The sequence below is a fragment of the Delphinapterus leucas genome, unplaced genomic scaffold (assembly GCF_059928025.1).
Source record: "Delphinapterus leucas isolate spDelLeu-1000000601 "Yukka" unplaced genomic scaffold, BTC_Dleu_Yukka2 spDelLeu_asBTCV2_sq67, whole genome shotgun sequence".
Classification (NCBI taxonomy): domain Eukaryota; kingdom Metazoa; phylum Chordata; class Mammalia; order Artiodactyla; family Monodontidae; genus Delphinapterus; species Delphinapterus leucas.
In genome coordinates this window covers 1,376,686-1,402,545 of record NW_028322276.1, presented here as the reverse complement: position 1 = coordinate 1,402,545, position 25,860 = coordinate 1,376,686, and the positions used below count along the sequence as shown (strand labels likewise).

The 25,860-nt window shown below is 39.1% G+C and overlaps 1 protein-coding gene across 15 annotated transcripts in view; it reads right to left on the bottom strand.

Moving 5' to 3' along the window:
- Positions 1-22,750, bottom strand: part of LOC111171317 (uncharacterized) — a 41,045-nt gene extending 18,295 nt beyond the window's left edge. For 3 of the 15 annotated variants that reach the window (XR_016391719.1, XR_016391718.1, XR_016391720.1), the window contains exons 1-4: positions 22,155-22,745; positions 21,750-21,856; positions 20,314-21,535; positions 1,211-2,255 (exon numbers count right to left, since the gene is read on the bottom strand). The gene's annotated coding sequence lies outside the window, so the exon portion shown is untranslated. The other 12 variants (XM_089906113.1, XM_089906115.1, XR_016391721.1 and 9 more) reach the window with 12 other exon arrangements.
- Positions 22,751-25,860: the final 3,110 nt, after the last annotated feature.

Sequence of the window (25,860 nt, the reverse complement as noted above, 5' to 3'; positions counted from 1 at the left end):
TTTGGCTGTGCCAGGTCTTACTTGTGTCATGGGGGACCTTTGATCTTCTTTGTGGCATGCAAACTCTTAGTTGTGCCATGGGGGATCTAGTTCCCTGACCAGGGATTGAGCCCAGGCCCTCTGCATTGGGAGCGTGGAGTCTTCGCCACTGGACCACCAGGGAAGTCCACTGACTTGACTTACTTTTAATTTCCTTCTGTGTATATTCTATAGATAATAAATTTGTGGATACCATGGAGATTACATATAAAATCCTATCAAACTAGCTTAAACTGATGTCAACATAAACTTAATCACACGCAAAATCTCTATTACATCTCCAATTACATTACACATTACTTACATGTTATTAATGTCACAAATCACATATTTACGCATTAATTACATGTTATTAATGTCACAAGTCACATATTTATACATTGTTTTCTGTTAATGTAGATGTACGAATTCGTTATTTGGGGATGCTATAACAAAATGCCACAGCTTGGGTAGCTTATAAACAGAAGTTTATTTCTCATGGTTCTGGAGGCTGAAGTGTGAGATCAAGGTGGTTAGGTAAAGGTCTTTTTCTGAGTCATAGACTTTTCATTATATCATCACCTGGAGGAAGGGGCTAGAGAGCTCTCTGGGGTCTCTTTTAAAAGCACACAAGAGACTTCCCTGGTAGGCCAGTGGTTAAGAATCCACCTTCCAATGCAGGGGACATGGGTTCGATCTCTGGTCAGAGAACTAAGATCACACATGCCACAGGGCAACTAAGCCCATGCACCACAACTATTGAGCCTGTATGCTGGCTCTAGAGCCTGTCTGCCACAACTAGAGAGCCTGTGTGCTGCAACTACAGAGCCCCCATATCACAGCTAGATATGAAGCCTGTGCGTCACAACAAAGATCCCACGTGCTGCAACTAAGAGCGAATGCAGCCAAATAAGTAAATAAATACATATTTTAAAATAAATAAAAGCACACAATCCTATTCATGGTGGCTCTCCCTTCATAACCTAAGCACCCCCCAAAGGCCCTACATCCTAACACCAACACATTTGGAGGTTGTATTTTTAACATATGAATTTTTGGGGAAACAATCACGCAATAGCAATAAATTTATAATTATTTTAATATTTTGGTTTTAAAAAATATCCTAGAATAATAAAAAGTGTAGTTACAAGTCAAAATTTTAGTTTTTTTTTCTATTTGTCAATTTATTTACCTTTATCAGAGAAATATGTATTTTCATATGGCCTCAAGTTACTGGTGTCCTTTCATTTGAACTTGAAGTACTCCCTTTAGCATTTCTTGAAGGATAGGTATTATGGTACTGAACTCCTTCAGCTTTTGTCTGAGACTGTCTCTCATTTTCCTCATTTTTGAAGAATAATATTGTAAGATATAGAATTGTTGGTAGGTAGTTTCCGCCATACTTTAAGCATATCATTTCACTCTCTTCTGGCCTGCAAAATTTCTGATGAGAAAGCAACTGACAATCTTACTGACAATCACAATTAAGTGGATCATAATAATTGTCACATATAACTTTGTTTATATATATTTCTTAATGCTAACCTATTTACAAAAGTACTTATTGTTACAAAATTTTGTATTTATCATTCTAAGATTACTTAACAAATCTATATTTTTATTCTACTTATTTATAAAATAAGAGGTTATTAGCCAAAATTATGAATTCATAGCTGAAATGTGTGGTAAAACATTCTTGATAAGAGTTTTTCCATGTCTGAGAATTTTGATATGAACTCCGGCATTTCAGTTTGATTTTAGCATTGATAGATCCAGTGAGAGAATTCAAAGTTGACTAAGGAATTAAAAATCTCTCAGGGCTCTCCTTCATTCATTACAGTAAAAGTGTTTTCTATGTTTTGAAAACTCATGTGTATGTAAGTCTATTCAATGATATTCTCCAGTTAAAATGATCTCCATGTCAGTTACATACACATAGTATGTAAATCTTCTGCATGGACATCCCCCCTTTGTAGCATTTCTACTAGCTATCATCAAAATTCAGTCTAATTTAGTCCATAAAGTGAACACTTTATGCTGGTCTAGTGTTTACACTGCACTGTAATTGAGTTCTATGAGTCTGCTGAATTCCTAACTTACCTCATTCCCAGGTTTCACATGTGGATGACCAGGGTTCACACCCGAAGAAATTTACTATTTTCTTACAGCTACATTGTTCCACCAGGGAAATAGCTTGCCTGGATATCATTTCTTGCTTTTAATGGTCACAATTTTTGCTTGAAATAAGACAAAAATAATAATTAAATAAAATAAATAAATAAGAAACGACACATGTGACATTTGGGGATTAAATTGTTGAAAAGTACATTACATGGGGAAAGAACATGAATTTGAGGAATACACCAGTGGAATAGAAACATGGTTTAGAAAAATGTTAATAAGATGTTCAGTGTTTAGGTAAAAGAAAAATAAAATAAATTCAGACGCTACAGGGAATATGAGAGGAAAAATTATTAAGGAGACCGTGGCAAAGACAAAAACATGAAATTTTAACTCTCACGTGGACAGGAATTTTGCTTCTCTGAGGTGAAAAGTACAGGGGGAAGCGTGAAGAGAAATTGATGTGTGATGCATAATGACAGAATCTGGATAATTTGACTCAATGGCTTCACATACATTTCTAAAAATATCCTTTAGTCGAGCCAACTTCCAGTTGACATTCCAAGTGTCCTGCTCCCTCCCCACACAGAGCACATGTGTCTGGAGCTGACTTGGACCCCAGCCTGGGGAAACCCTCCTCTTCCCTCCACACCTACTCTTCTTGCTCCAACTGGGAAATTATATCTGTTTGGCAGAGCGGATGCCCTGGTACGTGTGGGAAATGCTAGATGGATCTGAAGTTCTGTGCTGAGAACAGTGCATGCAATGCAAGTGCAGGACAACATGCCAAGGCTCAAGTGTGAGGGCATCAATGGCAGCCCAAGTTCGAGCACCCTGAAGGGGGGAAACACTGAAGGTTGTCACCCGACACTTCACTCAAAGACAGTAAAAGTCTCTGGTTGCTGCTCTTCTTGCCCAAGAGGAAAGACAGGCTGCATGCTGCCTAGACGTCTCAGCCAGGAAGGAAGCAACGTTTTCATAATGTGGTTAACACTGTTTTCTAACAGAATCCAATGAACTTAAGACCCATGAGATTATTACTTGGAGTTCATGTAGAAAGGGGGATAAAAGCTGTTATGTGTATTTTGCTGTGTTCAAACCTCATAGTAGTCCCCCGAGCAGAAGAATTACTTAGCAACATAAAGTCACTTGTCTGTTAGATAAAATAGCCCTTATCTGTGTCCAGCATTATTCTGCGTGTTGGTGGCAGACTAGTAAGGAGTACGTGCGATTGTGGTAATGGAGACTGTATCTCAATGCAGGGACACATGTGCTGTGATAAGTAAAGGAACACATTCGTTCCAGGTTGCTCTAAGTGTTACAGAAGCATGAGTCAGGGCCAAGAGTGCAGCAGCATATGTGGAAGCTGCAGAGCCTATCTCAATAAGACATGCATAAGGAAGTAAATAAATATTGAGAGACGCACCCAGAAGATGAAACGGGCGTCCTCCAGCATCACGTCTGTGTACATCTTTGTCTGCAATGTGTCCAGCACGTCCTACTCTTTATGAGTGAGTTCTACAAACACGTCCTCAAAGGTCACTGATCTCTAAAGCCCCGTCAATGGATTCTCTGGGCTGATGTGGCATGTGCCTTTCATACATATTCAGAAATAGATATACTGTGAAGGAATGTTACTAAAGGAAACATATGAGGTGTTGTGTAAAATAACCTATCAATTTCCCAAGAAAGTGGTAATCCAATTTCCAGATAGGTTATTATAAAAATTTTACATGCAAATTCATAAGTAATATTCTCCTCCCAATTCCAAGTAAGTCTGTAGGTGCATCAAAAGGCAATCAATAGCCCTGATCTGCCACTTTGTCAATCGACAGGCAGTGGGGGTAGAGATAGAGCTGAAGCTCCATGTACATTTTACGTGTTTTTTTCACGTATTGAATGTGTATCTGGAGTCCTGCTTTTCTTTCCCGGGTTAGAGCCGCAGACACCAGTCGTCAGAACTCATGAGATTTGCTGGCTCCATGTGTCTGGAAAGCCCAGGATCAACTTTTCTCTTCTACATAGTGCTCTCCTCTGGGCTTGGAATATGAGACTTAAGTCAGCCCACGCCCTCCCATGGATCTCTTTTACCTGCTGCTGTTTAGTTTTGCTCTATTTATACCTCCACTATGCAAACCTACAACTGTGGCTCCAAAGCCTGTGCTAACCTAGGACTCTGACTCCAAAATACCCCAGGAAACTTGTCACTCAATAAGGGAAGTCTACAATCCCTCAGTCCTTAAGTTTATTAGTATTATGATGGGTAGTAGTACAGTTAATATCTTCATGATTGTAATCACTATTGATATTATTATTTATCACTATTGTTGTTATTGCATTTCTTATTAAGTTTCTCTGCTCATGAATATATCCAACTTACTGAAGAGTATTGTGGAGGGTTTTCAACAGACTTACATAAACACGGTGCTTCCTGGTTCCTGCTGTGCTTATGGGTACTTGTGGGTCAGAGAGCCTCCTGACATATTCAGACATACCCAGTGGAGGAAGGGACAGTTGTTACTGGTAAGTGAACCCCAGGGAGTACACTCTTGACTTTCTTGAGCCTCTAGAAAAATGTTTAAGTCCTCTTAAGTGACCAGAAAGTGGTGCTAGTGCAAGAGCCCTGGAAGACACCCTTGTCCTGCCAGACTCAGCACAGGATTTTCCACCTCAACTCTGTGCCAGGAACCACTATCATGTCTCCTGGGAAGGCTGGAGAGGGTGTCGCTCCTGGAGTCCAGTCCTCCGAATTAGAAAAGTCAGACTAGGAGCTGACATTGTGACAAGTGAGGAGGAAGGAGTGTATCCTTGACATGCCTGAACCTGGGAACATGTTCTAAATTCACTCAGGGATCCAGGAAAAGCTGGTGCGGCACTGGCAGACATAGAGATGGTGACGTGGCTGCTCAAGTAACCATTTCTTTTTCGAAGTCCCCCAGGGAGCCCCTGCACTGTTTGTGCCAACATATCATCCTCCCTGCTGACCCAGGATCACCTGCTTGTTTTCTCCTCTCAGGACAAATTTCTTTGTGCAAACCTAGCGTTCTGACTCTAAACTATCCCAGAGGACATCTGATATAGGTACCCTGAAATTTACTTAGAGAAGTCTGTACGCAAATCTGCAATCTTTCTATGTTTACTTTTCTCTTTAACAGTAGTAATGGTAATATCATCATAATTCTCACTATTATTGTTTTTAGTCCATTTTATTACCTTTATTAATATGCATTATCTTTGTGGTTGTTTCTACATAACATTGAGTAGACCTGCTCTATGCTAAAGATTGTCTGATTTACTGCAGATCATTATGGAGGGTTTCCCAACATACAAAATACATACACCTAGTTACTCCTGAGCTCCCACAGCACTTAGCTGGGTGCCCTCGACTCAAGGTCTCTATGAAGCTGGGGCTGAGGTCTCAGCTGTCGCTCCACAGGGGAGGATTTTTTCCCAGACTCACTGAGATGGGTACTGACAGGATGCAGTCTGAGCTGAGAGCCTAGTGCCTCTGCCTGGAGGCCTGGGACTTCCCTGTGTTATCTCCTATGTGGGCCTCTCCATATGGCACCTAGTAACACCCATGCAGGCTTCCCCAGGTCCAGGGATAGGAGAGACAGACAGACAGAAACAGAGAGAGAACACAGGATGCAGCAAGTGAGATGTAAGTGACAGAGGTTCTGTCAATGAATCTTAATACTGACCTCCCCTGATTTGCTATATTCTGTTGGTCAGAAGCCAGTCACTAGCTACTTAGTACTTGCACAAAGAGTGGAGTTTCCTCGCTGCATGTGGATCACAGTCTGTGGCTGGGAACACCCAGGAAGGCATGTTCAGTGGTCTCCCCCAGAACTGGGAAAAGTGGATGTATTCTGGAAATAACTGAAAGTGACAAAAGTCCAGCCTCAATCATCAGAAGAGAAGTGAAAAGGAGACAGTGGGTTATGTGTCATTTTTCATCCACTAAAGCAGCAAAACAAAAGCTCCCAAAACTCCTGAAACTGGAACCCTTGGTGTGAATGAGGCACAGGACCACTCATTCCTCAGTGGTAGGAGGGGCACCGACTCTTCCTGGAGGATGATGGCTGCCCCATCCCCAGATGCCACCCACTTGATTAAGGAGGTTACTTCTAGAAAGCAAAGGCGCAGTGGTCAGAGGTGTGTGCGAAGAATCCACGTGGGTGGTGTTGTCTGTCTTATTTCTAAGAGCTCTGCATGGACACCTGCTTCCAGAGGGGAGCTGGTCACTTGAGAACAGGCTGCAGCTGTTTAAAGTGACAGTGTCCATACTACGCAAAGCAGTCTACAGGTTTAATGGGATCACTATCAAATTACACATGACATTTTTCCACAGAAGTAGAAGAAATAACCCTAAAATGTATATGGAACCATAAAAGACCCAGAATTGCCAAAGCAATCCTGAGGAAAAAGAACAAAGCAGGAGGCATAACCCTCCCAGACTTCAGACAATGCTACAATGCTAATCAAAACAGCCTGGTATTGGAACAAAAACAGACATATGGATCAATGGAAAAGAATAGAGAGCCCAGAAATAAACCCACAGACCCATGGTCAATTCATCTCTGATGAAGAATAGACAATGGGGGAAAAGATAGTTTCTTCAGCAAGAGGTGTTGGAAAAGTTGGTTCATGCAAATCAATAAAGTTAGAACACTCTCCCACCATACACAAAAATAAACTCAAAATGGCTTAAAGGCTTAAATATAACACATAACACCATAAAACTCCTAAAAGGGAACATAGGCAAAGCATTCTCTGATATAAACTGTACCAGTGTTTTCTTAGGTCAGTCTCCCAAGACAATAGAAATAAAAACAAAAATAAACAAACGGGACCCACTCAAACTTATAAGTTTTCTCACAGCAAAAGAAACCATAGACAAAATGAAAAGACAACATACCGACTAAGAGAAAATATTTCCAAATGATGCGACCAACAAGGGTTTAATTTCCAAAATATACAAACAGCTCATACAACTCAATAACAAAAAACCGAACAAACCAATCAAAAAATGGGCAGAAGACTGAAACACACATTTCTCCCAAGAAGATATACAGATGGCCAATAGGCACATGAAAGGTTGCCCATCATCACTAATTATTAGAGAAATGCAAATTAAAACTACAATGAGGTACCACCTCACACCAGTCAGAATGGCCATCATCAAAAGTCTGCAAATAACAAACGCAGGAGGGGGTGTGGAGAAAAGGGAACCCTCCTCCACTGTTGGTGGGAATATAAATTGACACAGCCACTATGGAGAACAGTATAGAGGTTACTAAAAATAGAGTTGCCATATGATCCTGCAATCCCACTCCTGGGCATATATCCAGAGAGAACCATAAATCGAAAAGATACATGCACCCCAATGCTCATAGTAGCACTATTTATAATAGCTAAGACATGGAAGCAACTTAAATGTCCATCAACAGATGAATGGATACAGAAGATATGGTGCATATATACAATGGAATATTACTCAGCCATAAAAAGAATGAAATAATGCCATTTGCAGCAACATGGATGCAACTGGAGATTAGCATACTAAGTGAAGTAAGCCATAAAGAGAAAGACAAATACTATATGGTATTACTTATATGTGAAATCTAAAATATGACACAAATGAACCTATCTACGAAACAAAACAGACTCACAGACATAGAGAACAGCCTTGTGGTTACCAAGTGGGAGGGGGTTGGGGAAGGATGGACTGAGAGTTTGGGGATAGAAGCTGCAAACTATTGCATATAGAATGGATAAATACAATGTCCTACTGTATAGCACAGGGAACAGGATATTCAATATCCTGAGCTAAACCATAATGGAAAAGAATATAAAACAGATGTATATATGTGTATACGTGAGACACTTTGCTATACAGCAAAAATTAATACAACATTGTAACTCAACTATATTCCAATTAAAAAAAAATCAGTTGATGTGAACAACGCTAAAGGCCAAATGATCCTAAGAGTCATATACAGAGCATTCTATCCAACATACGCTGAATACACAGTCTTCTCAAGTGCAGAAAAAATATTTTCTAGAAAAGACCACATGATAGACCATATATCAAATTTTAGTAAACTCAGGAAGACTTTAATTATACCAAGTATATTGTCTGAGCATATTATTAAACTAGAAATCAATAACAGGATGAAAACTGGAACTCAAACGAATACAAAAAATTTGATCAACACTCTCCTGACCAACTAATTTATCAAAGAATAAATTTAAGAAGAAATAAGACAGTATTTTGAGACAAACTGAAATGGAAACACAGTATACAAAAAGCTATGGGATGCAGCAAAAGGAGCGTTAAGAGAGAGGTTTATTGCAACAAATGCCTACCTTACGAATTAAGAAATATCTCGAATAAAAAACCAAACTCTTCTGTTCAAGGACCTGGAAAAAGAACAAACTGAGCCCAAAATTAGCAGAAGCAAGAAAATTATAAAGATTACAGCAGAAATCAATGTCATAGAGAAGAGGAAAACAACAGAAAAGATTAGTGATATTAAGAGTTGGTTCATTAAAAGATAAAATTTCGAACCTTTTGCTAGACTAACCAAGGAAAAGGAGAGAAGACCCAAATCAACAAAATTATAAATAAAAGAGAAAACATTACAACTCTACTACAGCGATAAGAAGGATAACATGTTACTTTGAACAACTACATGCTAACAAGCTGGGCAACCTAGATAAATGGAAAAAATTCTTAGAAACATACAACCTACCAAAAGTGAATTAGGAAGAAAGAGAAAATCTAAATGAAGCAATTAGTAGTATGGAAATTAAATCAGTAATCAAAAATCTTCAAATGAAGAAAACTCAAGATCAAATGGCTTCACTGGTAAATTTTACCAAATATTTAACGCATTAATGTCAAACCTAAAAGTCTTCAAAAAACAAAGAGAAAAAATGGATGAGGAGGAATATCTCCCAAACTCATTTTACGAGGCCGGCATTACTTTGATATAATAATCTGAAATGGACACTGCCAATTACAGGCCAATAACACTGATGAATATAGGTTTAAAAATTCTGAATAAATACTAGCAAATCAAATAAATGGGATGCATCATATTAAGAGAACATAAGGAAAATATAATATCAATAGGCACAGAAAAAGCATTTGTTAAGTTAGGTATAAAATGAATGTAACTCAACATAATAAAGGCTAAATATCGGGGCTTCCCTGGTGGCGCAGTGGTTAAGAATCTGCCAGGATATGCAAGGGACATGGGTTCAAGCCCTGGTCCGGGAAGATCCCACATGCCAAGGAGCAACAAAGCCCGTGCACTGCAACTGCTAAGCCTGCGCTCTAGAGCCCGTGAGCCACAACTACTCAGCCTGTGTGCCACAACTACTGAAGCCCATATGCCTAGAGTGCATGCTCTGCAACAAGAGAAGCCACTGCAATGAGAAGCCCACGCACCACAACGAAGGGTAGCCCCCACCTACTGCAACTAGATAAAGCCCGCATGCAGCAACAAAAACCCAATGCAGCCAAAAGTAAATAATTTTTTTAAAAGGCCAAATATGACAAGGTCACAGTTCAAAGCACACTCAAGAGTGAAAGTGTGAAACTTTTTCTCTAATACCAGAAACAAGACAAGGGAGTCCACTCTCACCACTCATTCAGCATAGAAATGGAAGTCCTAGCCAGGGCAATCAGTCAAGGAAGAGAAATAAAAGGCATCAAAATTGGAAATTAAGAGGTAAAAATGTGTCTATATTAAGATAACATGATTTTATATATAGAAACTCTGAAAAACTTCACCAAAAACCTGTTAAAACTAATCAACATAATCAGTAAAGTTGCAGAATAAAAACTTAAAATGCAAAAATCAGTCATATTTCTATATACTAACAATGATCTGAAAAAAGAAAACCATTCTATTTATAAGAGCATCAAAACTAATAAAATAATAAGGAATAAATTTATCTAAGGAGATGAAAGGTATCTACAAGCTACAATACACTGATGAAAAAAATTGGAAAAGACAGAAATAAACGTAAAGTTATCCCTTGTTCATGATCGGAAGAATTAATATTTTCAAAATGTCCATACCACCTAAAGCCATCTATGGATATAATGCAATTCCTATCAAAATCCAATGGCATTTTTTAAAGTAGAAAAAAAAACAGAGAAATGTATGAGGAATCACAAAAGAACTTGTATATGTAATGCAACCATGAGAAAGAACAGCAAACCTGGAGGTATCACATTCTATGATATCAAACTGTATTATAAAGCTATAGTAATGTAAGTAGTATGGTACTGTCATGTAGAAAGGCATACACAACAATGGAATAGAACTGAGAATCCAGATATAAACCCATGCATATAAGGTCAACTAATATTTGATAAGAGAGTCAGGAACACTCGGTGGAGAGACAATCTCTTCACTAAACAGTGCTTGGAAAACTGCATAGTTATATGCAAAAGAATTAAACTAGACTCCTGTCTAACACCACTCATGACAATTAAATAGAAATAAGATAAGGTAAAGACAACTGTAAGACGGGACGCTTTTCTTCCTGGAAGAAAACAGTAAAAATCTTTTTAACACAGGTCTTTAATATTATGTTTGATGATACCTTAAGCACAAGCAACAATTTAAAAAGTTAACAAGTAGAACAATACCAAACTAAAAATCTGCTACACAACAAAATAAAATAAATAACGAAAAGAGCCTATGTAATCAAAACTAATATTTGCAAACCTTACAACAAATAAGGGGTTGTTATCCAAAATACATCATAGAACTCAGTAGCACAAAATAAATTAAGCTAATTAAAACCTGTTGCAAAGACCCCAACGGACATTTTTTCAAAGAAGATATGTGAATGTACAACAAATACATGAAAATATGTTCAACGTCATTACACACCAGGGAAATTAAATCTAAACCACAATGAGATATCACCTCAGGACTGTTAGAATGGAATTCATCAAAGAGACAAGAGATCTGCTAGTAAATGCTAGCAAAGATGTGGAGAAAAAGGATGATTTGTGTGCTTTTGCTTGTCTTATAAATTGGTTCAGCTTCTATGGAAAACACTAGAGAAGGCCCTCAAAAGTTAATACGACTACCATATGGTCCAGCATTTTCATCTATGGAAATATATTGAAAGAATTAAAAACACTATGTTGAAGAGATATCTGCACCTCCATGTTCATAGCAGCAGTGTTTACAATAGCCAAGACATGGAAAAAACGTGTGTCTATCAACAGATCAGTGGATATAAACCTTGTGGTATATTTAGAAAATGGAGTAACATTCAGCCATAAGAAAGAAGGAAATCTTGCCATTGGTGACAATATGGATGGACCTTGAGGGAGTTAGACTAAGTGAGAGAAGTCAGACCAAGCTTATATGTGGGAAAGAAAAAAAAAACCACAAGAAACTCATAGAAAAAGGTCAGATTTTTGGTTACCAGAGGAGGGAGGTGAGAAGAGGCAGAATTTGATGAAGTCCAAAAGTACCAACTTGCAGGATAAATAAGTATTGAGAATATTATATACAACATGATGAATAGAGTTAACACTGCCATATGGTATATTTGAACGCTGTTAAGCAAGTAGATCTTAAGAGTTCTCATCACAGGAAAATATATTTTCCTTATTTTTCTTTTCTTGCATCTATATAAGACGATGTATGTTAACTAATCTTACTGCAGTAACAATTTCACAATATATGGAAGTCAAATCATTATAATGTGCATTTTCAACTTAAATAGTACTGTGTTCAATTATATCTCAATAAAACTGGAGGGAAAATTACAACAGCTTTACAATAATATCTTTGAAATTAAAAAAAAATCTTAAAAGGAAATTGAAACACAACTTGCTAAAACTTATGGGCTGCAAGAAAAACAGTAATAAGAGAGTTTATTGAAAAAAATGCCTACAATAAGAAAAAAGAAAGATCACAAGTAAACAACCTTACTTCTCACGGGACTAGCAAACAAAGGAAAAACCACTAAGCTCACAAGTAGCAGAGCAATGAAATAAGAAATATGAGAACAGAAATAAAACAGAGAACATGCAAACAATAGAAAACATCAATGCAAGAGGTGGTTTTTGAAATGAAAACAAAATTAACCTTTTAGCTATACTAATGAAGAATAAAAGAGAATACTCAAATAAAATCAGAAATGAAAAAGGAAACATTACAACTGATGCAACAAAAATACAACAGCTCATGAGAGGTGACCGTCAACACATATATACCATCAAGTTTGATACCCTAGAAGAAATGAATTCCTAGCAACATAAAAACTACCAAAACTGAATCATGAGGAAATAGACAAACCAAACAGACCAATGATGAGTGAAAAGATTGTATCAGTAATAAAAGATTTACCAAAAAAAAAAAAAAACAGGCTAGGACCAGATGGAAATTTTCCAATTTCCATTGGGAAATTCAACCAAACATTTAAATCGAATTAAAACAACTCCATGTCAAAGTTTTCTAAAAAAACTTTGAGGTACATTCCCAAACTCATTTGATGAGTCCAGCATTATCCTGATACCAAAGCTACATAAGAACATTACAAGAAAAAAAAAAAAAACAACCGTCAAGTATTACTAACATAGATGCAAAAATTCTCAGTGAAATACTAGCAAACAAAATTCAACAGTATATTGAAAGGATCATACACCATGATCAAGTGGAATTTATCCCTAGAATGCAAGGGTAATTCAACCTATGTAATTCAAACATGTGATGCACCACATTAAGAGAATGAAATATGAAAATCATGTGGTTATCTCAATAGATACAGAAAGAGAATGTGAAATAATTAAAGAACCTTCCATGATAAAAAATACTCAACAAATTGCTATACGTAGAATGTACCTCAACACAATAAAAGTCATATTGAACAAATTCACAGCAGACATTAAAATCAATGGTGAAAGTTTGAAAGGTTTTTCTGCTAAAAATATAAACAAAATAAGTTTTGTGCACTCTCACCACTCCTTTTCAGCATAATACTGGAAGCCACAGCCAGAGCAATTAGGCAAGAAAAATAAATAAAAGAAATACAAATTGAAAAGGATGAAGTAAAGCTATTTCTGTTTGCATTTAATATAATCTTATATAGGGACAATCCCAAAGATTCCAAAAAAATGTATTACTAATTATAGACAAATTCAGTCAAGTTGCAAGATACAAAATCAACATGTGAAGAGCAATTGTACTTCTATATACTAACAACAATTTGAAAAAGAAATGTAAAAAGCAATCATATTTAAAATGGCATCAGAAATAAATAAAACATTTAGGAATAAATTAAACCAAGTAGGTAAAATATCCATACACTGAAAATGAAAAAACACTGATGAAAAAACTGAAGATACAAATAAATGAAGAACGTTTCCATGGTTATGAAACAGAACAATATTGTAAAAATATCTATACTACCCAAAGCTGTCTATAAATTCAGTGCAATCTCTGTCAACATTCCAATGATTTTTTCAGAGAAAGAGAAAACAACCCTAAAATTTGTATGGAACCACAAAACACCACTAATAGCCAAATCAACCTGGTCAAAGAAGAACAAATCTAATGGCATCACAATTCCTAACTTCAAACTTTATTACAAAGCTATAGTAATCAGAACAATAGATTCTGGCAAAAAATAGAGACTTAATCCAATGAAACAGAATCAAGAGCACGGAAATAAAACCAGTCATTTACTGTTAACAAATATTTGACAAGGGAGCCAAGGACATGTAGTAGGGGAAATACAGTCTCTTGGATAAATGGTGCTGGAAAAAAACTGGATAACAACCTACAGAAGAATACAATTGGACCCCTTTCTTGTACCACTCACAAAAATTAACTCAAAGTGGACTGAAGGCTTAAATATAAGACCTAAAGCTGTAAAACTACTTGAAGAAAGCATAAAGAACAAATTTCTCAATATAGTTTTGGCAAATATTTTTCGGATATAATACCAAATGTGGGAGCCACAAAAGCAAAAAAAAAAAAGAAAAGTGGAACAGCAAACAAACAAACGAAAAACTTTGCATAGCAAAATGAACAATCAGCAAACTAAAAAGCAGCTATAGAACTGGAGAACATATGTGCAAACCATTTTTTTGATAAGGGGCTAATATTCAAAATATAGGAGAAGTAACATAAAATAATAGCAGTCAAAAATTAAATAAAAAATGGGCTAAAGGACTTGAAAAGACATTTTTCCCCAAAAAAGACATACAGATGGCCAACAGGTACATGAACAGATGCTCAACACCAATAATCATCAAAACCACAATGATACATCAGCTCACACCTGTTAGAATGGCTATTATAAAAATGAGAAGAAAAAACAAATGTTTGTGTGAATGTGAAGAAAAGGCAACTTGTGTGCATATTTGGTGGAAATGTAAACTGGTACAGTCTAATGAATGTAAAAGAATTCAACTGGACCCCTATCTCACACTACTCACAAAAATTAACTCAAAAGAGATTAAAGACAAACATGTATGACTTGAAACCATAAAACACCTAAAATAATCCTGGGGGAAAATCTCCTTGTCCTTGGTCTTGGGAATAGTGATTTTTTGGTTATGACCCCAAAGGACAGGCAACAAAGCAAAAGCAAAAATAAACTGGGACTAAGAAAATCTAAAAAACCTTCTGCACAGAAAAAAATAAAACCACACAGAAAAGCAAAACAAAACAAAAAACAACTGGTTAAAAATGGAGAAAGGATCTGAATAGATATATTTTCCAAAGAAGACATACAAATGTCCAACAGATATATGAAAAAGTGTTCAATGTCTTTAATCATCAGGGAAATGAAAATCAAAATCACGAGATCATCTCACTCCTGTTAGAATGGCTACAGCCAAAACACAAGAGATTACAAGTGTTTGAAAGAACATGGAGAAAAGAAAATCCTTGTGCCTTGTTGGTAGAGATGTAAATTAATACAGCCACTGTGAAAAACAGTATGGAGGTTCCCCCCAAAATTATAAGTAGTATCCAGTTGTTCCAGTACCATTTGTTGAAGAGACTATCCTGCCCAGTGAGTGTGCTTTATTCCCATCTCAAATATTACTTACTTATACACTGGGGTTTACTTCTGGGCTCTCTATTCTGTTCCTTTAGTCTATGTGTGTATTTTAGTGCCAATATCATAGTGTCGTGTAACTACAGCATTGTAATATTGTTTCTTTTTGTTTAAAATAAATTTATTTACTTATTCACTTATTTTTGGCTGTGCTGGGTCTTTGTTGTTGCGCGCGGGCTTTCTCTAGTTTCAGCGAGTGGGGACTACCCTTCCGTGTGCTGTACGGGCTTCTCATTGTGGTGGTTTCTCTTGTTGCAGAGCATGGGGTCTAGGCACGCGGGATTCAGTAGTTGTGGCACGTGGGTTAAGTAGTTGTGGTTCGTGGTGTCTAGAGCACAGCCTCAGTAATTGTGGTGCACTGGCTTAGTTGCTCTGTGGTATGTGGGATCCTCCCAGACCAGGGCTTGAAATTGTGTCCCCTGTATTGGCAGGCGGATTCCTAGCCACTGCACCATGAGGGAAGCCCCTGTAATATAATTTTAAATCAGGAAGTGTGATGACTCCCAATTTTTTCTTTCTCAGGATTGCTCTGGTTATTTGCGGCCTCCTGTGGTCACGTACAAAATTTTAAAATTGATTTCTCTATATCTGTAAAAGATGCTGCTGGAATTCTGATAGAGATTGCATTGAACCTATAGATGTCTTTGGGTAGTATGGACATTTTAACAACAATAATTCTTCTGATCACAGAACACAGTACTGTATATCTTTTCACTTGTTTTGTCTTCTTCAATTTTTTTTGATCAAAGTCTTGTAGTTTTCAAAGGACAAATTTTTCATTTCCTTCGTTAAGTTTATTTCTAAATATTTATTCGTTTTAATGCAATTTTGAAAGGGGAAATGATAGTGTCTTCACCAAATTCTGTTGGGAAAACTGGAAAACCACATACAGAAATATGAAACTGGACACCTATCTTATACCACTCACAAATATTAATTTGAAGACTGAAACATAAGACCAGATACTATAAAACTCCAAAAGAAAACATAAAGAAGAATCTACTTAACACTGGTTTGGGCAATAATTTTGGGATATGATCCCAAAAGCATAAGCCAGAAAAGTAAAAACCAACAGATGGGATTATATGAAACTAAAAAGCTTTATATATATATATATATATATATATATATAGTCTACATACAGATTAGGAGAGAATATCTGCAAATCATACGTTGCATCAAAGAGTATAAGCTTTCAGTTTTAAGATGAGTAAGTTCTGAGAATTTTAACATGCATTATGGTGGCCATAGCTAACAACGCTGTATTATATATTTGAAAGTTGCTAAGGGAGTAGATCTCAAAAATTTTACCACACAAAATAGTTAATGATGTGAGTTTATAGAGGAATCCTTATTGCGGTAATCATTTCACACTATATATCTGTATCAAATCACCACACTGTACACCTTAAACTTACACAGTGCTGTATATCAATTATGTCTCAATAAATCTGGAGGAGAAAAGAAAAAAAAGAAGAATTTCAAGATGGACACAAGAGCATGAAACCAAGCATGGGCCTTTCTGAGTGAAGAACCTTGTGTCATATCCATGTAGCTGGCCCCAGTTCTACCTGCAAAACCACAACGAATATCTGGCCACTGGTCCCCATCACCAGGGCTAACAACGTGCCTGAGCTCCCACCTTGGTTACTACAGCAGTCTCCTAATTGGCGCCCCAATCCTCCTTTTGCCCCTTCAGTCAGTTGGTAGGACAGCAGCCAGAGGAAGTCAGATGATAGCCCTCCTCTGCTTACAACCATTCACTGGTCCTTTGCTTCACACAGAGTAAAAGCCAATGTCCTTTAAATGGCCGACAATCTGTTGACAACACCAAGGGCTCTATCCCTTGCTCACTTAACTTCAACCACCCAGCATTCCCAACTTTCCTCAAACAAGCCAGCCATGTTCCTTCTTTACAGCATTTTACCTTGCTCTCCCCTCTGCCTGGAATCTGCTTTTGCCACCTATGCACACTGTGTATGCCCTCTCTCATATCTTTTAAGTCTTATTCACAGGTATTTACTGAGCAAGACTATGTGCTGGACAGTATTCAAGGCACAGATGTTTGGACCCAGCATCTCTCTGATCCTTCTGAGATGGAGCATCATTTCATAAACTTACTGGTTATTTTTTCTGGAAAAAACAGATACATAAATATGGGAGTGTAGGAATCGCTCAGGCAAAATCCCAAATAATAGATACAGATGTTTAATTATCAGAAAGGTGGAGCATAACTTCCCAACTCCCTAAATGTGTCCTGCACGCAGTGACAGCCTTCCAAACGGTACACACTGAATGGAAGGGAGTAAAGATTGATGTCACAGTGAGGAACTTGACAAACTCCACCTCAGCCAGGTGATCAAGGGCAACATCAACAGTAGTAAGTCATCTGCAGAGCATGTGCCCTTGATATGAAGTGAAACACATAACCCCAGGTTAATCACGAGGGAGACAACAGGTAAATCCCAATTCGAGACTGTCAAGGTCATCAAAAACAAGAAATGTCTCAGAAACTATAACTAACAGTGTCCTAAAGAGAAATGGCAGCTAAATGGAATGAGGGTGAGATATCCTGAATGCAATCCTAGAAGAAGAAAAGGTAAGTCTAAGAAAATTTGAAAAAAGTGTGGGTTATAGTTAATCATCAGGTGTCAACACTAGTTCATTAACTGTAAAAATGTACCCTAATGACATGAAACGGTAATAAGAGAGGAAACCGAGTCTGGGCTAATTGTGAAATCCTGCACTATTCTTGCAAATTTTCTATAAATCTGAAACAATTTTAAAATGAAAATGTATTAAACAAATTTTTATTTTTTTCTAACACATATTATTTTTAAATTGTCCTACCAGTAATTACTATTAATTTTCCCTGTCACCTAGCTGTACTGTTTCATTTTGTTAAATAGAATTTATAACAGAGAGAAGTAAATTACCCATTATAGTAGAAAATTTCCAATAACACCAATTTTACATATTTTATGTTAAATTAAGAATGCACATGTGTATAATCATTTATTATATATTTTGTTATTTGGGAGTTTTTCTTTTTTTTCTTTTGGCTGCTGTCATTTTACTGGTATGGCTGTATCCTGAGTCACTTTCTAAGAAGTCACTCACCAGAGATGTCTGTCAGGACTCAGAAGTGAGTCTACATGTCACTTCATGGCTGAACATATTCAAACAGCCCATTTATAAAATAAAAATAAAATAACTAATAATTCATTGTGACTGGTTCATTTATTCCAAGAATGCTTTTTAAAATTTTGTTTCCATGCTTACATTTCATACTAATGGAACAAAGTCAAATTATGTGCCAACTCAAATATTACATTAGAATAATGAGAACAGAGTTCTGACCACAAAAATTCAATGTTTCATCCTGATATTTTCTAATCAGAAGTGTTTTTTAAAATATTCAGGGCTTCCCTTGTCCCGCAGTGGTTGGGAGTCTGCCTGCCGATGCAGGGACACGGGTTCGTGCCCCGGTCCGGGAGGATCCCACATGCCACAGAGCGGCTGGACCCGTGAGCCATGGCCGCTGAGCATGCGCGTCCGGGGCCTGTGCTCCGCAATGGGAGAGGCCACAGCAGTGAGAGGCCCGCGTACCGCAAAAAGAAAAAAAAAAATTCAAACTCAGTTCCTAGGGGATAGCTGAAAGTGACAATATCAGAAAGCCCAAATGGCACACAAACTTGCAAGTGATTGTAGATGTTGTCATATAATAACCCAGAAATAAATTACCTCTTAGAAGATTACATAAAATTACTTGAAGCTCAAACCCTGGAATGCTTCCCAATTTTGTCAACCTTACATGTTATTATAATGTCTATATCCATTTAGCTCATGAGGTAGGTAAAGATAAAAAGTGATCTGTTCTTATGTGTTTAATACAGTTTAAAAAAGTATATAATGCTCCTAAGAAATCAGGTTAGATCTGGAATACAGATGAAAATATGAAATGAAAGTACTTTTGCTTTGTACAAGAGCAGTAGCCCATCATGTACAAATATGTCAGATGACAAGGTACCTTCATGTTAAAAAAGAAAAAAATGCCATCACTGCAAAAGAAAGCTTTATTGATTGTACTGAAGTAAAAGGAAAAACTAGATATGATATACCTCAGGTAATTACGAGTATATTGGGAAAAGATAATGTTGACATAAAAATGCTCATGCTCACAGATATCATACAGGTGTAACTGTGGCATATGTATGAAGACGTAGAAGCCACTTTCCTCCACTGAGCATGACGATGCCAAAATTGTGACCTGATCATTTCTTAACCTTAATGGACAAAATTTCTGCTCCCACAATTTAAAATATGACCTTTAAAATACTGTATAATGAGACGATGTGATATTTTAATGTCTGTTCTAAGTAGTACTTTAAACACACATAAATCTATCTAATTGTCAGTCAGAAAGATCAGATACAATCAACTATCATTCTATGCAAATGAATGGCATGTAACAAATATTCATATATGTGTGCGCCTATATAAAACATGTTAGCATATATGAATAAAATCAACTATGTTATATTAATATTTAATGTAAAATCATATTAACAAATACACTGTGGTGAAATAAGAAGCATATAGGTATAAATAGATTACAAATTTTTATGCAGTTGTCACAATGGGATAATATTGTGACCAAAGTGGAAATTGTAAAGAAAGTCATCCAAGAAAAACATCTTGACTATAGGAAAAATCGCATGCTTATTATAAGGCCTCTCCCCTTGTTTACAACCAATGTCAGAAAGTAACCTTGAACTAGGTTAGGAGAATAAAAACTTTAACACAACATAGGAATACTCTTTCTGTTGTAGAAAATAAACCAAAATAAAAAGTAAATGAATAAGCTACGAAGATTCTACAGATAGAAATATCAATTCTTATGGGAAAGAGGCTTAAAATACATAATAAGGAGATTATCGATATCCTAATTTCATCTTTGAATGGCACTATACAACATTAAGCTAAAAACTTTCATATTCTCTATTAGCAGAAAATTTATTTGCTATGAATGTATTTAATTTACAAAAAGCAGCCCCGTCTTACCTTTTAAGTATTCTGTTGAAGTTTTAAGTTTTAATATATTTCATCTTAAATGGTCTTATGAAGTATGCAATGGTTGGTATTTTAAAAATCGTCACTGTGCCTGGAACTTCTAAAAGTGATTCACGATTTTTTAAATTACATTCTTATAAAAATTTGGTATTGACATGAATATTATGATTTTTAATAATACTAGTCACATTGGAATATTGCAGAAAAATTTTCAATCAGCTTATGTGTATAAATATTTAAGACTGTCACTGTATTATGAGAAAATTTCAAACACAGCAATATTTTGACTTGAAAATGAGAAAAAAGCTAAGAACTACATCTTAAATATTGCTCATTGTGGGGCTTCCCTGGTGGTGCAGTGGTTAAGAACCCACCCCCCAATGCAGAGGACACGGGTTTGAGCCCGGGTTCGGGTAGATCCCACATACAGCGGAACAACTATGCCCGTGATCCACAACTACTGAGCCTGCGCCCTAGAGCCTGCGAGCCACAACTACTGAAGCCCACACACCTAGAGTCCGTGCTCTGCAACAAGACAAGCCACCGCAATGAGAAGCCGCACGCCGCGACAAAGAGTAGCCCCCGCTCGCCACTAGAGAAAGCCCATGCAACAACGAAGACCCAATGCAGTCAAAAGTAAAATAAATTAAATAAATTTTAAAAAGAATGATTTGTAAAAAAATAATAATAATAAATATTGGTGACGTAAAGAAAATAGCACAACATGAAAGTTGTGAGTTAAGTTTTATTGGGGGAAAAATAAAGACTATATCCAGGGAGACAGAATCTCAGATAGCTCCAAGAAACTGTTCCAAAGAGGCAGGGGGAAGGTCAGTGTATATGTAATTTTGGTGAAGGGGGAGTACACGCAATCGAGCACATCTAATTTTTGCAGAAGGTTTCTGCTCGGCTCATGCAGGCTCCGGCTAGTGACGTCACCATAAAGGATTTCAGTGCTTCTCTAGACACGAGGAGATACAAGAACTGGGCTCATAAAAGCTCTTCCTGAAAGTATCTAACTCTCTGAAGAGCTGTCCTGCCAGCTTCCCCCAAGCACAGAGCGGGTCATTTCCGCTCTCCACCCTGAACTCCTTTCAGGGGGTGTTGAAGGTCAGCGGCTGCAGCAGCTGCACCAGCACCTGATTTAATCCTTGTCGAGGTAGATGGCAAGTGCCGATCCATAGCTGACAATACGCTCCAAATAATTTTATTCCTTTAAGACGGAAAAGTAAAGTACAATAAATTCTGATTCTGACATGTTTAAACTATAAAACTTAACATAGTGTGTTTTACTACACTGTTTTTTTTACTCTTTGGGGCACGACCCCGTGTCCCCTGCATCGGCAGGCGGACTCTCAACCACTGCGCCACCAGGGAAGCCCTGTTTTTTTACTCTTTCAATACGTTTTCAACTAGATCCACGTTACCTGCACATCATCCGTGTATAGTCTGTTAGTTAAGGTCTTTGAACAAAGGAATAAGTGGATAATTCCGTGCTGTTGAGGACAAGGGGCGGAAACATTTCTCTTGGCCACTAAAAAAAAGAGACATTTTTACAACCTTCCGGGGGCGTCTGAGGAAACGCAGCAGAGTCTGTCCGCGACGGTGAACTCTCCCGGTCGCCCGCGCCCCAGCTCCTTCCCCGCGGCCCGAGGGTCCGGGGCCCAGCCGCGCCGCCCACGAGGACACGCGCTCCCCGCGCTCCGCCTCGGGCGGAGCTCCTCCCGCCAACCGCCCCGCGTCCGGAACAGACGCCCCGCCGGGAACAGCCTCCACGCCGCCGGCCCCTCGTAGACCGGATCCGAGGGACAACAAGCGACATCGAACGTTACCTGAGAAGGTGGGGATACACCGCGCGGGGTGGCCGGAAAGGAAGACGCGGAGCCTCGAGGAGCGGGCACAGCCCCTTTGCACCGGCCGGGGCGCGGGCGGGGAACGTCTTCCTCCCGCAGACCAGCCAGCCCCACACGCGGGCCCGCAACCGCCATGGCGCCTCCACTCCGTCCTCAGGGAAGACCGCCCATCAAGTCCGGGTGCAGTTGCGCATGCGCCCCATCGCCTGTGACATAGTGGCTTCGTGCCCCCCCTGCAGGCCCTTGGGGGAAGTGTAGGATGCTCGAACTCACTGGAGAACATGTGGCCCCTCCCAGCCAGGATGCTAAGTTACTCAAAATCTCAGTGCCCCAGCCTCTCTGCTGATGGCACTGGTGATGCTCTGATCCAGCCATGCCCGCTCTCTTGCCTGAGATGTGCCCCACTCTTTGGAGCCATGTCATCTGGTTTTTAGGTCATTCCCCCCAAAATGATAATAACCTCTATTCTATGCCACAATGACAGTATCCATTTCAGGTCCCTAAAAAAAGAGCCACCAATTTCCACCATCAGATTCTCCACTGGATCTTCAACCTGTTAGACACAGAGGACAGCTGCTCTGCTTCGAATAAAATTCTCTATAGTAATATACAGAGTTGATCACAATCACAAATAACTGAAACAGAAGATGAGAGTAGAAAATCTATGGACTTTTCCTCATTTGAGAATAGGAGTCCACAGTTAATTCCAAGAAATCGTTAGCTATCTGAAGCAGTGGAATACAGCTGACATACCTTGGAGCTTGTCAGGGAGGGAATCAAACTGTGTTTTCCCTCATTTAGCAAATCCTCTCAAAAAATAAGGAAACAAGAAAAAACGTTCTGCTTATGACCACCTTTATTCAATTATATTTTTATGCACAAGAAAGTAATGTAAAATACGTTAAATATAAAATATCAGAAAACAAAATGATAATGTATTTAAGATACACATTTCTAATATCCAAAATTATTTACAAAATTCATAATCAGTTGCTTAAATAAACAAACTCATGAATTACATTTTAAAACTTATCCTTTCAGAACTTCACGTGGGATTTTCTGTTTTCAGACTTTGGAAAGTAATTTTTCTTGAAAAAATTTCTTCAGAACATACTTTTGTTACAGACTTTAAAATTAGCTGCTTAACAGATATACATGAAAATATCAGTTGTTTGAACCTTTCATAAACTTACACTCACATCATATAACAGCTCAACAAAGGCTTCGAAATAGCAAATGATTCTGCTTGTTGATTTTCTTCCAATAAGAGATTCAGGGACCCAGCAACGTTCAATTTGTGGATTGTCCAACAACAACATGTGCTTTCAACTACGGGTATGTTCCTTGGGTTTATTCCACTCAATTGTAAAGGGAAAATGTATGGCAAATCAGGGAGCGTGTTTCCAGGGCCTGAGCCTCTACAAAGAAAATATCACTTCCATCCCCAATTTACTTGCTGGGAACCACTTCACTGTGAATGATCTTCGTCCTTAGGGCTCCAGAGAATGTGGACCTTTTAGACACAGCAGGTGGGGGCATCAGACAGAGCTCACCTTTGAGGAGAGCCCTTCTTGCAGTGTTCATGCTGGTGCAGGAAGGTGGGGTACAGGTGCCCTGTCTCTTGCTTGTGCTAGGACATAGGTATCCTGGTCACTCCTGCTACATGTCCGCCTGCATCTGCCCATGTTAGGAGGCCTGTGTACCTGTGCCTGCCTGAGCTCACTCACGCCAACAACCCATCTACTCTTGCTGGAGCCTGGGGACCTGTCTGGCTGTGCACGTGCCTATGCATCTCTGCATCGAAGCCCTCTTTATATAATTTGAAAACTGAAGCCCAGAAAGAGGCAGGGACTTGTCTAGGACATCATATGTGACCAGAGGCCAGAATAAGAGTGAGGAATCCAGCTCCCTAAGCCAGTACTCAGTCCCTCCCATCACGTTTAGTTTTGAAATAAGAGCCCTTAAGATCCTGGTGAACCCCTGCCAAGCCGGCACAAGTTGGGCCATTACTCTCTCCGCATCTCCATGCAGACGCATGTATGTACAAATAGAAATCGGGTTCACAGCTGGGGGTGATGCGAGGGTGGTTAAGGAAGAGAAAACAATATGTAAGTGCCGAGGAGAGCAGGAAAATGTTGGAGACAGCTCTGCCATGGAGCAGGGGCGTCCACCCCTCTGGCAGTGTGTCCAGAGGTCGAAAGAATGAGGGGGATTCTCCAGGTTCCCACAGACCTGCCTGGGCGTGGGCCATCTCACTAGTGTTCTCCAGGGGACAGGGCCTGGGGTCTTACAGTCCACCATTCTGATCTTCTAGACCAAGGCTGAGCACACACCCCATTCCCCAGTGTAGACAGTGCTGCAGGGGAGAAGGGCTTTCTTTCTCTTCAAATTGTGTGCTTGCCGTGGTGGATTGCAAGTGTTCTGCATGCTTGGAAAGACTGTTGAGAACCTTGGTTCTCCACCACTGACTACTGTGTTCTGAGAGTTTGGCAAAATGCTTTCCACTTCACGGAGGTCCCTTAGAGGAGGGATTAGCTGGGGAAATGAGGCCTTGTGAGCACAAGCGGGCAGAGCCTCAGACCCAGAGCCAGGGTTCTAGGAAGAAGACCAGTCTTTGTTGGGGCCTCGTGGTCCTCATTTGGATGTGGGAATATCATTGTTTTGGCTGAGGTCATCCCTCACGAGCAAAGAGACACCACAGTGATGGACAAAACGGTGGGGAAAAGGAAGCTTCTGGGGCCACTTTCACTGCACTGCCCTGGAACCTGTATGGTCTCCTCTATGCCCCTGTGACTCTGAGGAGCCTCTGTGTTGAGGACACCCAAATAAAGGGACCAGGTTTTGAGGGGTGTGCAGGCCCGGGACCACAGTTGTAGTGCTGGTCACCTAGGAGCAGACAGGCTTTTGCATCACTGATACCCACTGAGGGCCACATAGAGGGCTATGTTGTCCCCCCTGCTACACATACACCTTTAAACTCTTGTTAGTAGCATTCACCTCCACAGTCCAGCTGGTTAAAAGGGAGGAGGACGCCAAGATAATCACATATATTCCTTCAGCAACTATGCACCAAGCACTCTTTCTCTGCCAGGTGCCCTTGTGTGGGGCACAAAATGACCAAGAGTTCCCTAGTTTCCAGGAGCTCACAGCCTGGAGCAGAGATGGCCAGAAGTACAGGAACAAGACATATGAAAGAAAAGAGCAAGTGTGAGACTGGAAATAAAGACTGTGCTCTGAGGGAGGTTTGGGGAATCCCTGGGTAGGAGGGTCTCAGAGGCCTCACTGGAGTGACAGTTACGGGGACCAGAATGACAAGAGCGAGCCAGACCTCACACATCTGGGAGCAGCATGTCAGGGAGAAGTCACCACTTCTGCAGACACATGTGGGCAGAAGTGAGTGGGTCAGAGAAGCTGGAAAGTGATGAGTAGAACTGGAGAAAAACCTGCGGGGGTTAGGGGGAGTCAGGAAGTCAGGGCCATATCCTGGGGTGTGCTAGACTGTTAGGTAGGTATCTGTTTCTTTCTAACAACATTTACCCCAAACCTTACATCTTAAAATTACATACATCTAATAGCTCGCAATTTTTGTGGGTAAGAAATACGGGCACAGCTTAATGGACTCCTCTGCCTCAAGGTGCCTCACAGGCTGGGGCTGCAGCCTCAACTGAGACTCAAGTGACAGAGG